The sequence below is a fragment of the Pristiophorus japonicus genome, chromosome 7 (genome assembly GCF_044704955.1).
Source record: "Pristiophorus japonicus isolate sPriJap1 chromosome 7, sPriJap1.hap1, whole genome shotgun sequence".
In the NCBI taxonomy this organism is placed as follows: Eukaryota; Metazoa; Chordata; class Chondrichthyes; family Pristiophoridae; genus Pristiophorus; species Pristiophorus japonicus.
Genome location: NC_091983.1, coordinates 221,628,825 through 221,643,952, shown reverse-complemented (window position 1 = coordinate 221,643,952; position 15,128 = coordinate 221,628,825). Strand labels below are relative to the sequence as shown.

Below are 15,128 nucleotides of genomic sequence, written 5' to 3'. Positions count from 1 at the left end.
ACATTAGACTTCTTTATTACAACTCCAGAGTGCCTAAACAACATGGCAGCCAACCTTTTATACTGGTCCTGCACGTCTGCGCAGGTGACCATTGGGACTCCAACCATCACGCCCTCTGGTGGCAAGTATTACATCGTTACATACATAACATCACTCCCCCGCCCAAAGTCTTCGGTTCAAGTTATTTACAAGTTGAGGCGATCCGGAGCCCTTCGCTCCCTAGTTGATTGTCTAAGTTCAAACCCTGGTGTGTGTGAGTTGACCGGACCATTGCTGCACGGCACCGAGGCTGGTCTGACCGGACTGTCAGGAACGGCGGGTTCATCCTCGTGATTGACAGCGAGGTCGATTGCTGGTTGGGTGTGTGTTGGTGGATCGTCGATGGTGATGTCCTCTTCAAGTCGTTCCTAGTTGTCAGTAAATCGCAATTTGATCTGATCTGAATGTTTTCTGCACATTTGGCCATTTAACAGTTTGATTATAAACACCCTATTCCCTTCCTTGGCCGAAACAGTGCCAGCAACCCACTTGGGACCATGACCGTAATTCAGGACAAACACAGGGTCGTTAACATCAATGTCACGTGAAACAGCCGTGCGATCGTGGTACATGTTCTGCCGGTGTTGCCAGGTTGCCACGTGATCATTAAGATCCGGGCGGACTAGGGAGAGCCTGCTCTCTTCATTAACAATTCTGCCGGGGGAACCCCGGTGAGTGAGTGGGGTCGGGTCCGGTAACTGAGCAGAATGCGAGACAAGCGGGTCTGCAGGGAGCCGTCCGTCACATGTTTCATGCTCTGCTTGACCGTTTGGACTGCCCGCTCCGTTTGACCATTCGACACAGGCTTAAATGGAGCAGACCTGACATGCTTAATGCCATTGCGGGTCATAAACTCGTTGAATTCCAAGCTGGTGAAACACGGTCCATTGTCACTGACAAGGACATCGGGCAAGCCATGGGTGGCGAACATAGCCCGGAGGCTTTCAATGGTGGCTGTGGACGTGCTGGATGACATGATTACGCATTCAATCCATTTGGAGTAAGCGTCCACAACTACTAAAAACATATTTCCTAGAAAGGGGCTGGCAAAATCTACGTGTATCCTGAATCACTGTTTGGAGGGCCATGACTACAGACTCAGTGGAGCCTCCCTTGGTGCATTGCTCAGTTGCGAGCAAGTGTTGCACTGATGCACGCATGACTCCAAGTCCGAGTCAATGCCGGGCCACCAAACATGCGACCTGGCAATTGCCTCCATCATGACTATGCCTGGGTGGGTATTGGGTAGGTTGTGTATAAACGTTTCCCTGCTTCTATTTGGCAAAACCACGCGATTACCCCATAAGAGACAATCCGAGTGGATGGACATTTCACCTTTGCGTTGGTGAAACGGCTTAATTTCATCTTGCATTTCCCTGGAAACGACCAACCAGTTCCCATTTAGGACGCAACTCTTTACTAATGATAGCACAGGATCCTGGCTGGCCTTGACTGGTGACCCCTCGCCCTCAAAACCATCCATGACCAGAAGGAAGTCTGCGGGTTGCGCCATTTCAACCCCAATGGTGGGTAATGGTAGCCGGCTGAGAACATCGGCTGGTCTGTGACGGATAACTTGGTCATAAGTATAGTGTTCCTAACACAGATGAGACTGCACACAGGGAGGTTAAAGTAACAGTGACCTCAGTCTTTAATAAGACACTCCAGAGTGAGGACCAGGCCTTAGGGGCCGGCTTATATACAGTGCTCCCAAGGGATGCTAGGATTCCTTGGGACTTCATGGGATGCGCTCCCTGGTGGCGGAACATGGGAGTGCATGCTTTACAGATACACAACATCACTCCCCCCCCCGCCAAAGTCAAAGTGAAAACTATTTACAAGGTGAGGCGGTCGGGAGCCTTTCTTTCCCTAGTGGACCGCCTCGGTACTAATGTCTGTTCTGGTGTGTTGGCTGTGACCTCGCTGGGCTGGCGCATTGTTAGCCCTGCAGGGCTGCTGGGTGAGCCTGGCCTTGCTGGGCTGTTGGGCGTGATGGGTTCGATTTCCTGGCCCGGCGTGGTGTCATTGTTCCTTTGGGTGTGTGTTGTGGGCTCGAAAAAGGTGGTGTCTGTTGTGGGTTGTTCAAGGCAGACTGTGAACTGCAGCCTCGTTTGGTCCAGGTGTTTTCTGCAAATTTGTCCATTGTCTAGTTTGACTACAATCACCCTATTCCCTTCTTTAGCTATCACCGTGCCCATGATCCACTTGGGACCATGTCCATAGTTTAGCACATACATGGGGTCATTCAGATCAATTTCCCATGACACAGTGGCGCGACCATTGTTTCCATTTTGTTGCTGCCGCCTGCTCTCTACCTGATCATGCAGGTTGGGGTAAACCAGCGAGAGTCTGGTTTTAAGTGTCCTTTTCATGAGTAGCTCAGCCGGGGGCACCCCTGTGAGCGAGTGGGGTCTCGTGCGGTAGCTGAGCAGTACTCGGGACAGGCGGGTTTGGAGTGAGCCTTCTTTTACTCATTTAAGGCTCTGTTTGATGGTTTGTACTGCCTGCTCTGCCTGCCCATTGGAGGCTGGTTTAAACAAGGCCGAGGTGACATGTTTGATCCCATTGCGGGTCATGAATTCTTTAAATTCGGCACTGGTGAAACATGGCCCCTTGCCACTGACCAGTATGTCAGGCAGGCCGTGGGTTACAAACATGGCCCTCAGGCTTTCAATGGTGGCGGTGGCGGTGCTTCCCGACATTATTTCACATTGAATCCATTTTGAAAACGCATCCACCACCACCAGGAACATTTTACCGAGAAACAGGCCCGCATTGTCGACATGGATCCTCGACCATGGTCTGGAGGGCCAGGACCACAAACTTAGTGGTGCCTCTCTGGGCGCGTTGCTCAACTGAACACATATGCTGCATTGCCGTACACAGAGTCAGAGTTGATACCGGGCCAACACACGTGGGATCGGGCTATCGCTTTCATCATTCCTATACCCGAGTGTGTGCTGTGGAGATCCGAGATGAACGTCTCCCTGCCCTTTTTGGGTAGCACTATGCGGTTACCCCACCACAGGCAGTCTGCCCGAATGGACAGCTCGTCCTTTCGCCGCTTGAACGGCTTGATTAGCTCTTGCATTTCAACGGGGATGCTGGCTCAGCTCCCATGCAGTACACAGTTTTTTTACTAGGGACAGCAGAGGATCTTGGCTGGTCCAAGTCCTAATCTGGCGGGCTGTGACAGGTGATTTATTATTTTCAAATGCTTCCATGACCATCAACAAGTCTGCGGGCTGCGCCACCATCAACAACTTTGCGGGCTGCGCCATTTCCACCCCCGTGTAGGCAATGGTAGCCGACTGAGAGCATCCGCACAGTTCACGGTGCCTGGCCTGTGGCGGATGGTATAGTTATACGCTGATAGCGCGAGTGCCCACCTTTGTATGCGGGCTGAGGCATTAGTATTTATCCTCTTGTTTTCAGCGAACAGGGATATGACGGGCTTGTGATCGGTTTCCAGCTCAAATTTGAGGCCAAACAGGTACTGATGCATTTTCTTTACCCCGAACACACACACTAATGCCTCTTTTTCTATCATGCTGTAGGCCCTCTTGGCCTTAGACAAGCTCCTGGAGGCATAGGCGACAGGTTGCAACTTCCCCGCAACGTTAGCTTGTTGTAATACATACCCGACTCCGTACGATGACGCATCACATGCTAGCATAAGTCTTTTACACGGGTTTTACAATATAAGCAGCTTGTTGGAGCATAAACTGTTTCTGGCTTTCTCAAAAGCAATTACTTGTTTTTTTTTCCCCATACCCAGTTCTCACCTTTACAAAATAACACAAGTAGGGACTCTAAGAAGGTGCTTAACCCCGGTAGGAAGTTACCAAAATAGTTGAGGAGTCCCAGGAACGACCGCAGCTCCGTGACGTTCTGTGGCCTGGGCGCGTTCCTGATAGCCTCTGTCTTGGCGTCTGTGGGCCGAATTTCGTCTGCCGCGATCTTTCTCCCCAAAAACTCCACTCCACTTCTGTTGCGATGAAGACGCATTTCGACCTCTTCAGTCGCAGCCCTACGCGATCCAGTCGCTGGAGGACCTCCTCCAGGTTCTGTAGGTGCTCGTCTGCAAGCTCATTGGAGATGCCCCATTGTTCCACAGCTCTTGCAAACATAGCCTTTGAAGCAGCATGAATAGGCTGAATGGAAGCCTCCACAACGCCAACAAGGTGTGAATTGCCAAGCATTCATCCTTTGTTGCGGACTCTGAGTCATCTGGGGCACCTGAGGCCTGCTGGCAGTTGCAGACTCGTGGGTTCTGCCCTGTACATTTCTGCTGGCAAACACAGTTCCAGTTAATTTATGAACATTGCTAGCACTTGTGTGCTGAGAGATTTGTTTGGTGTTATCACTGGTGGACAGAAACACCTGTGCTATCGCAATGGCTTTACTGAGGGTTGGTGTATCTACAGTCAAAAGTTTTTGTAGGGTGGTCTCGTGGTCAATGCTCAGTACAAAAAAGTCTCTGAGCATTTGCTCCAGGTAGCCATCAAACTCACATTGTCCTTCAAGTCGCCTTAGCTCGGCAACGTAGCTCGCCACTTCCTGACCTTCAGATCGCTGGCACGTGTAGAACCGATACCTCACCATCAACACACTCTTCCTCGGGTTAAGATGCTCCCGAATTAGTGTACACAGCTCCTTATACGACTTATCTATGGGTTTCACCGGAGCCAGAAGATTCTTCATGAGGCTGTAGGTCGGTGTCCCGCAGACTGTGAGGAGGACCGCTCCCCTTTTTGCGGTGCTTCCTTCTCCATCCAGCTCGTTGGCTACAAAGTACTGGTCCAGCCGTTCAACATAGGCTTCACAGTCCTCACCCTCCGAGAACTTCCCCAGGATGCCCACAGTTTGCTGCATCTTTGCATTGGATTTGTATTCTCGTCGCCAGTTATTGTGTCGCCAGATGAGGCTGCACACAGGGAGGTTAAAGTAACAGTGACCTCAGTCTTTATTAAGACACTCCAGAGTGAGGAACAGGCCTGAGGGGCCGGCTTATATACAGTGTTCCCAAGGGATGCTGGGATCCTTTGGGACTTAAGGGGATGTGCTCCCTGGTGGCAGAACATGGAAGTGCATGCTTTACAGATACACAACAATAAGTGGATAATGTTAGTGCCCATCTTTGGATGCGGGATGAAGCATTGGTGTTTATACCTTTGCTCTCTAAAAACAGCGAAATGAGTGGCTTGTGGTCAGTTTCAAGCTCTAACCGAAGTCCAAATAGGTATTGGTGCATTTTCTTAACCCCATATACACATGCTAACGCCTCTTTCGCGACCATACTATGGGCTCTCTCAGTCTTAGACAGACATCTAGATGCATATGCAACCGGTTGGAAGTTGGCTTGCAGTAACATACAGCATACCCCGTACGATGAAGCGTCACAAGCTAGCACTAAATGTTTACATGGGTCATAGTGTACAAGTAACTTATTTGAACATAGCAGGTTCCTGGCCTTCTCAAAGGCTGTGTTTTGAGATTTGCCCCAAACCCAGTCGTCACCCTTACGTAGCACCATGTTACCAGCCACAAATTCGGGCAAATATGTGGCTGGTAACAGCTAATTTTTGTTTTCCTATTTGCTGTAAAGCTCTAAAATCTCCCTCTTTCCTCCCAAAGCAGCCACACCCAGCCACGCCTTCAGTCCCTCTGAGCTCCCTCTCTCTCTGTCTCCTCTTCTGCGCATGTCATGATGACCCTTGACCTCCTGAATCGCGGGAATCGAGCGTTGCCATGCCATTGCTAAGGACGGCGACACTTTACGGCAGAAGGGCAGCAAGAAAGTCCACTATGTGGATTCATTTCAGTGCAATTTCTGTTGGTGACCTCTCCACATTTTTGAGGTATGCGCACGAGAGGGTGTCTGCTAGGTACATTTATTTTCCTGGTTGATACTTTATTTCAACGTCATATTGGTTGAGCCGGATGAGCAGACGTTGTAGTCGCTGGGAGCTGCAGATAACGGCTTGCGTCGTATAGCAACCATAGGATTATGGTCTGTCCATAGCGTGATCTTGCGACCATATACATATTGATGGTTTTGTTCCATTCCGAAGATTGAGCAAGCAACTTCTTTTCGATTTGAGAGTATCATGTGAGCGCTCAGCAATTGGATGTCCCTGTTGCAGAAGGACGAACCCGAGACCCTTGTTCAAAGCATCTCCTTGACCTTCGGTTGCAAGTTTGTGGTCAAAGTACCTGAGTACCGGAGAATCTGTCACGCATTGTTTGATAGCAACAAATGCTTTGTCTTGTTCTTCAGTCCATTTCCAGACTGTGTCTTTATGAGTAAGCCATCGCAGAGGCTCACTGAGGTCTGAAAGATCGGGCAATAATTTTGGGAGGTACTTTGTCATGCCAACAAATCATTGTACACCTGCGACATCCTGTGGTTTCTGCATTTCGTTGATTGCGACCACTTTGCTTGGGTCGGCTTTGAGTCCATCACTAGACAGTATATGTCCCATGTAACATAGAAACATAGTGTCATGTATCTTACATTATTATATATAACTGTATCCTAACATGCTATACATGACTGTAATAAGATATGACCTGTAACCACCAGCATACCTTACCACCAGGGGTGCACTTGCAAGAGACAGGTATATAAGGACAGGTCTCAGGCAAGTGCAGCATTCCAGAGCTGTGAAATAAAGGTGCAGGTCCAGAGTGACCTTGACTTCACTACATGCCTCGTGTGAATCTGTACTGAGGGGACAGGACTTTACAGTGGCGACGGGTTACGGGATTACAGAATCCACAGAATGGCGAACAACGGATCAGATGAAAAGTACAATGCGGGAGACAATTGGGAGGACGATAAGGCAGACAAGAGAAGAGCCCATCTCTTGACCAGCTGTGGCTCGAAAACATACGCTTTAATGAAGGATCTGTTGGCACCCGAGAAACCAGCAAGCAAGTCGCTGGAAGAATTGAGCACACTAGTAAGAGACCACCTGGAGCCAGCGAGCAGCCTACACATGGCCAGACACAGGTTCTACAACTACAGACGCTGTGTGGGCCAGAGCATACCCGACTTCGTGGCGGAACTTCGGAGGCTGGCTAGTTTATGTGAGTTCTCCGATGAACTGAGGAGAGAAATGCTGAGAGACTTTTTCATTGAAGGAATAGGCCACGCAGGCATATTCCGAAAGCTCATAGAGACCAAGAACCTGACCTTAGAGGCAGCATCACTGGTTGCACAAACATTCTTGGTAGGGGAAGAAGAAACGAGATTGATTTACAATGCAGATACGACAACTAACGAAATAATGGAACAAGGAGTTCACAGCACTAAACAAGCTGCTACCCCCACACACAGACAAAACCGGGAGAACAGGCTCTCGACAGCAGGCAGAAGCCATCAAAGGCCACAGGAACGGCCGTTCACACCTCATCAACCCACAATGCGAGCAATCAACTACAAACTGAGAAAAGCTCAAGAGAGATCAGCCAGACGCAGTTCATTCTTTGAGAACACTTTTAACAATGGAACAGGTCTGTGCTGGAGGTGTGGGGGTGGGCACTCGTCAAGGGGATGTCGATTTCAGCAGGCTGTTTGCAGAAATTGTGAATATACAGGGCATTTGGCCCACAAGTGCAAAAAAACGGCAGCTCGGCTGGTATACGAATCGGATAGGTTGGAAAGTGGACCAGAAGATGGTGGGGACAGTACCCGGGACACCGATGTACAGCGGGTCAACACGATCAATGGCTGCTGCTCCTACAGCAGGATGCCTCCTATAATGATGAGGGTCCTACTCAACGGGATATCTGTCAACATGGAGCTGGATACGGGAGCGAGTCAATCTCTCATGAGCGCTCAACAATTTGAACAACTGTGGCCGCATAAAAGAGACAGACCAAAACTCACAAGGGTCGACACCAAACTAAGGACCTATACCAAAGAAATCATATCAGTCCTCGGCAGCGCCATGCTCTCTGTCACACACAAAGGGACAGTGAACCGACTTCCCCTGTGGATTGTCCCCGGAGACCTCCCAGCATTGCTGGGGAGAAGCTGGCTGGCAAAACTAAACTGGAAATGGGATGATGTCCATGCCATGTCATTAGAGGAACGGATCTCCTGCTCAACAGTTATAAAGCGATTTGAACATCTCTTTCAGCCAGGTGTGAGCACTTTCAAAGGAGCCAAAGTCAAAATTTACATCACACAGGATGCTAGACCGGTCCATCACAAGGCCAGAGCTGTACCCTATGTGATGAGAGAAAAGATTGAACATGAACTAGACAGGCTTCTGCGGGAAGGCATTATATCACCTGTGGAATTTAGCGGCTGGGCAAGTCCCATCATCCCGGTCATGAAGCCTGATGGATCCATACGAATCTGTGGGGACTACAAATCTATCATAAACAGAGTCTCTCTACAGGACCAGTACCCGCTGCCAGGAGCGGAGGACTTATTTGCCACATTGGCTGGAGGTAAACTTTTCTCAAAATTAGACCTCACATCTGCGTATATGACGCAAGAATTGACCGAGGAATCCAAGCTACTCACCACCATCAACACACATCGAGGCCTTTTCATGTACAATCGATGCCCATTCGGCATCAGGTCAGCAGCTGCCATATTCCAGCGCAACATGGAGAGTCTGCTCAAGGCCATCCCAGGGACGGTTGTATTTTAAGACGACATACTTATCACGGGCAGGAACACCGACTCCCATCTCCGTAATTTGGAGGAAGTACTAAAGCGGTTGGATCGGGCCGACAAGTCAAGAAATCCAAGTGCCTGTTTCTCGCACCCGAGGTTGAATTTTTGGGCAGAAGGATTGTCGCTGATGGAATCCGCCCAACAGAGTCCAAAACAGAAGCAATTCGCCTGGCACCCAGGCCCCGGAATGTCTCAGAACTGCGCGCCTTTCTCGGGCTACTCAATTACTTTGTGAACTTTATGCAGAACTTAAGCACGCTGCTGGAGCCTCTCCACGTGCTACTCAGGAAGAGGTGCGATTAGTTTTGGGGGGGCGCCCAGGAACGCGCCTTCAATAAGGCACGCAACCTTCTGTGTTCCAACAGTGTTTTGACTTTCTTTGACCCAGGTAAAAAGCTAGTTCTCACATACGATGCGTCAGCGTATGGGGTCGGGTGCGTTTTGCAACATGTCAATAGTGCAGGCAAATTACAACCCATAGCTTATGCCTCCAGGTCACTTTCGCGGGTGGAGCGCAGGTACGGAATGGTAGAGAAGGAGGCGCTCGCGTGCGTGTACGGTGTCAAAAAGATGCACCAATACCTTTTCAGGGCCAAGTTCACGTTAGAAACCGACCACAAGCCCCTCACGTCTCTCCTATCCGAGAGCAAGGCAATAAACGCCAACGCCTTGGCATGAATTCAACGGTGGGCACTCATGCTGGCGTCCTACGACTATACCATAAGGCACAGACCAGGCACAGACAACTGTGCCGACGTGCTCAGCAGGCTACCCCTGGCAACCACGGAAGGGTCTGACGAACAGGACTGTGAGATAGTCATGGCAATCAATGCCTTTGAGTCCACAGGTTCGCCCATGACGGCTCGCCAAATCAGAGCCTGGACGGCCAGCGACCCCACGTTATCCTTAGTAAAAGGATGTGTCCTAACCGGTGACTGGGCAGAGGCTCGCGATGCCTGCCCCAAGGAATTAAAACCCTTTCACAGGCGCATGCATGAGCTATCACTACAAGCAGACTGCCTGATGTGGGGCAACCGAGTAGTCATGCCTCTGTGAGGCAGAGAGGCATTTGTCTGGGAACTCTACCGGGAGCACCCGGGGATCGTTCTCATTACGGCCACAGCCAGATCCCACGTCTGGTGGCCTGATATTGACGCGGACTTGGAACTCTGCGTCCGAAGGTGCACCATTTGTGCCCTACTCAGCAATGCCCCCAGGGAGGCTCCACTGAGCCCCTGGCCCTGGCCGACCAAACCGTGGTCACGGGTGCACGTAGACTATGCGGACCCATTCATGGTTGTTGTAGATGCATTTTCAAAGTAGATCGAATGCACCATTTTAAATTTGAGCACAACCTCCACCACTGTGGAGAGCCTCGCAACCATGTTTGCAACGCACGGAATCCCTGACATATTGGTCAGTGACAATGGTCCGTGCTTCACCAGCGCAGAATTCCAAGACTTTATAATTGACCACGGCATAAATCACGTCAAGACAGCATCATTCAAGCCGGCCTCCAACGGCCAGGCGGAGAGAGCAGTGCAAATCATTAAACAAGGCATGCTTAAAATCCAAAGTCCCACGCTGCAAGGTCGCCTGTCGTGACTGCTGCTGGCATACAGATCTCGTCCGCACTCACTGACTGGGATCCCTCCCGCGCAACTGTTGATGAAAAGGACTTTAAAAACAAGGCTCTCATTAATCCTCCCAGACATGCACAAAATCGTTGAGGCAAAGCGCCGTAAGCTGACTGAGTACCATGACAGAAATTCGAGGGGGAGATGGAATGAGATATGGGACAAAGTGTTTGTACTAAACTATGGCAGGGGTCCCAAATGGCTTGCAGGGACAGTAACGGGCAAGGAAGGAAACAGGCTACTGGTAGTACAAATGGACAATGGCAAAACCTGCCGGAGGCATGTTGACCAAGTCAATAGCAGATTTACCAACAACACTGCGGAACCAGAGGCAGATTACAATGTGGAACTCGCACCACACCTGATGGACAGACAGAGGGAACAACCTGAGGAAAGGGCAATCCCAACAGACAGCCCAGGCGAGTCAACAACAATCACACCAATCAAAACAGACAGCCCAGGCGAGATACCAGCAACTACACCCAAAGAAAAACAGACACCAAGGCAAACAACTGAACCACAACTCAGACACTCCACGTGAGAGCGTAGACCACCTGAGAGACTGAACCTATAAAGACAATAAGACCTTGGGGGAGGGTGATGTCATGTATCTTACATTATTATATATAACTGTATCCTAACATGCTATACATGACTGTAATAAGATATGACCTGTAACCACCAGCATACCTTACCACCAGGGGTGCACTTGCAAGAGACAGGTCTCAGGCAAGTGCAGCATTCCAGAGCTGTGAAATAAAGGTGCAGGTCCAGAATGATCTTTACTTCACTACATGCCTCGTGTGAATCTGTACTGAGGGGACAGGAATTTACACATAGAAAATAGGTGCAGGAGTAGTCCATTTGGCCCTTCGAGCCTATACCACCATTCAATAAGATCATGGCCGATCGTTCACCTCAGTACCCCTTTCCTGCTTTCTCTCCATATCTTTGATCCCTTTAGCTGTAAGGACCATATCTAACTCCCTCTTGAATATATCTAACGAACTGGCATCAACAACTCTCTGCGGTAGAGAATTCCACAGGTTAACAACTCTCTGAATGAAGAAGTTTCTCCTCATCTCGGTCCTAAATGGCTTACCCCTTATCTTTAGATTGTGACCCCTGGTTCTGGACTTCCCCAACATCGGGAACATTCTTCCTGCATCTAACCTGTAAAATCCCGTCAGAATTTTATATGTTTCTATGAGATCCCCTCTCATCCTTTTAAACTCCAGTGAATAAAGGTCCAGTTGATCCAGTCTCTCCTCATATGTCAGTCCTGCCATCCCAGGAATCAGTCTGGTGAACCTTCGCTGCACTCCCTCAATAGCAAGAACGTCCTTCCTCAGATTAGGAGACCAAAACTGAACACAATATTCCAGGTGAGGCCTCATCAAGGCCCTGTACAACTGCAGTAAGACCTCCCTGCTCCTATACTCAAATCCCCTAGCTATGAAGGCCAACATACCATTTGCTTTTTCAACCCCCTGCTGTACCTGTATGCCAACCTTCAATGACTGATGTACCATGACCCCCAGGTCTCGTTGCACCTCCCCTTTTCCTAATCTGCCGCCATTCTGTCTTCGTGTTTTTGCCCCCAAAATGGATAACCTCACATTTATCCACATTATACTGCATCTGCCATGCATTTGCCCACTCACCTAACCTATCCAAGTCACCCTGCAGCCACTTAGCGTCCTCCTCACAGCTCACAATGCCACCCAGCTTAGTGTTGTCTGCAAACTTGGAGATATTACACTCAATTCCTTCATCTAAATCGTTAATGTATATTGTAAAGAGCTGGGGTCCCAGCACTGAGCCCTGCAGCATTCCACTAGTCACTGCCTGCCATTCTGAAAAGGACCCGTTTATCCCGACTCTCTGCTTCCTTTCTGCCAACGAGTTCTCTATCCACGTCAGTACATTACCCCAATACCATGTGCTTTAATTTTGCACACCAATCTCTTGTGTGGGACCTTGTCAAAAGCCTTTTGAAAGTCCAAATACACCACATCCACTGGTTCTCCCTTGTCCACTCTGCTAGTTACATCCTCAAAAAATTCCAGAAGATTCATCAAGCATGATTTCCCTTTCATAAATCCATGCTGACTTGGACTGATCCTGTCACTGCTTTCCAAATGCGCTGCTATTTCATCCTTAATGGTTGATTCCAACATTTTCCCCACTACTGATGTCAGGCTAACCGGTCTATAATTACCCATTTTGTCGCTCCCTCCTTTTTTAAAAAGTGGTGTTGCATTATCTACCCTCCAGTCCATAGGAACTGATCCAGAGTCGATAGATTGTTGGAAAATGATCACCAATGCATCCACTATTTCCAGGGCCACTTCCTTCAGTACTCTGGGATGCAGACTATCAGGCACCGGGGATTTATCGGCCTTCAATCCCATCAATTTCCCTAACACAATTTCCTGCCTAATAAGTATATCCTTCAGTTCTTCCTTCTCACTAGACCTACTGTCCCCTAGTACATTCGCAAAGTTATTTATGTCTTCCTTCGTGAAGACAGAACCGAAGTATTTGTTCAATTGGTCTGCCATTTCTTTGTTCCCAATATAAATTCACCTGAATCCGACTGCAAGGGACCTACGTTTGTCTTCACTAATCTTTTTCTCTTCACATATTTATAGAAGCTTTTGCAGTCCGTTTTTATGTTCCCTGCAAACTTCCTCTCGTACGCTATTTTCCCCGTCTTAATTAAACCCTTAGTCCTCCTCTGTTGAATTCTAAATTTCTCTCAGTCCTCAGGTTTGTTGCTTTTTCTGGCCAATTGATATGCCTCTTCCTTGGTTTTAACACTATCCTTAATTTCCCGAGTTAGCCACGGTTGAGCCACCTTCCCCCTTTTATTTTTACTCCAGACAGGGATGTAGACTTTTTTATTTTTTTTTTAATAAATTTTTCGTTGCCAACCTTTCCAATTCTTTGTCAAATCACAAACGCCAGAGGTCACCTTGCACACATCAAGGATCACTCTGCGCCAATGCTCTTAGCCAAAAGGCCGAGAGCCACTGCACCGTTCCTGGAAGTACTGCAATACCAGGTTCGTGCCATGGAGGTGGATGGGTCAGGCCCCCCACACACCTCCGTGGAGGTGGATGGGTCAATCCACCCCACCCACCTCCTATTTCCAAAAAGCATAGGAGAACCACCTTCCTGATCCAGGGAGAACCACTTTGGGGTCATGGTTACTCCCCTGTCAGGTCAGTTACGCATGATCTTAGCCAAAAGGCCGAGACAGGGATGTACAATTGCTAAAGTTCATCCATGTGATCTTTAAATGTTTGCCATTGCTTATCCACTGTCAACCCTTTAAGTATCCTTTGCCAGTCTATACTAGCCAATTCACACCTCATACCGTCGAAGTTAGCTTTTCTTAAGGTCAGGACCCAAATTTCCGAATTAACTGTGTCACTCTCCATCTTAAAAAGAATTCTACCATATTATGGTCACTCTTCCCCAAGGGGCCTCGCACAACAAGATTGCTAATTAGTATTAAGCACTCGCCTCACCCTACAAGTAAAAGAGCTCCAGGAAAGATTAAAAGATGTGCAAGCAGCGTATAAAGTAGCTAGCACTAATGGGTTTGAATCGGGAGACCACGGTCCCTGCCAGCAACAAATTAAAAGTTTAAACCTTGCTCTGTCCAAGGAAAAGGGCATGGTATGCCTAATAAACCCGGGTACGCCCCAGGTAAACCTGGAAGAGAAGGAAAAAACTACCTGGCCACTACCTGTGGCACTGGTGACTACACCGGTTCAGCAGCAGGAGGGGCAAATCAGTTGCGGGGCGGACAGGGATAGTGAAGCACCACCACCTGTGGCACCGAGTTTCAGCTCGGCTTGGCTGCAGGGAAGAGAGGGAGGCGAGCCAAGACAGGGAGAGCCAGAACCAGGGCCAATGTGCCCGGTCTGGCAACAGAAGTTTGGCCCACCCACCCTTGCCGGGGGTCCAGGGCCCCTGGAAAGTCAGTTTGTGGTCCCTCACACTCCCCACCAGCTTAGTGGGAAAGTGGGTTGTGTAGAGAACACAGAGAGGCTGCAAAGAGATTTAGATAGGTTAAGCGAATGGGCTAAGGTTTGGCAGATGGAATACAATGTCGGAAAATGTGAGGTCATCCACCTTGGAAAAAAAACCAGTAAAAGGGAATATTATTTGAATGGGGAGAAATTACAACATGCTGCGGTGCAGAGGGACCTGGGGGTCCTTGTGCATGAAAGTTTGCAGGTGCAGCAGGTAATCAGGAAGGCGAATGGAATGTTGGCCTTCATTGCGAGAGGGATGGAGTACAAAAGCAGGGAGGTCCTGCTGCAACTGTATAGGGTATTGGTGAGGCCGCACCTGGAGTACTGCGTGCAGTTTTGGTCACCTTACTTAAGGAAGGATATACTAGCTTTGGAGGGGGTACAGAGACGATTCACTCGGCTGATTCCGGAGATGAGAGGGTTACCTTATGATGATAGATTGAGTAGACTGGGTCTTTACTCGTTGGAGTTCAGAAGGATGAGGGGTGATCTTATAGAAACATTTAAAATAATGAAAGGGATAGACAAGATAGAGGCAGAGAGGTTGTTTCCACTGGTCGGGGAGACTAGAACTAGGGGGCACAGCCTCAAAATACGGGGGAGCCAATTTAAAACCGAGTTGAGAAGTAATTTCTTCTCCCAGAGGGTTGTGAATCTGTGGAATTCTCTGCCCAAGGAAGCAGTTGAGGCTAGCTCATTGAATATATT

General features: G+C 49.0%; 1 pseudogene; it reads right to left on the bottom strand.

Annotated features, from left to right (window-relative positions):
• Positions 1 to 13,401: 13,401 nt before the first annotated feature.
• On the bottom strand, positions 13,402 to 13,640 carry LOC139267577 (U2 spliceosomal RNA; annotated as a pseudogene).
• Positions 13,641 to 15,128: the final 1,488 nt, after the last annotated feature.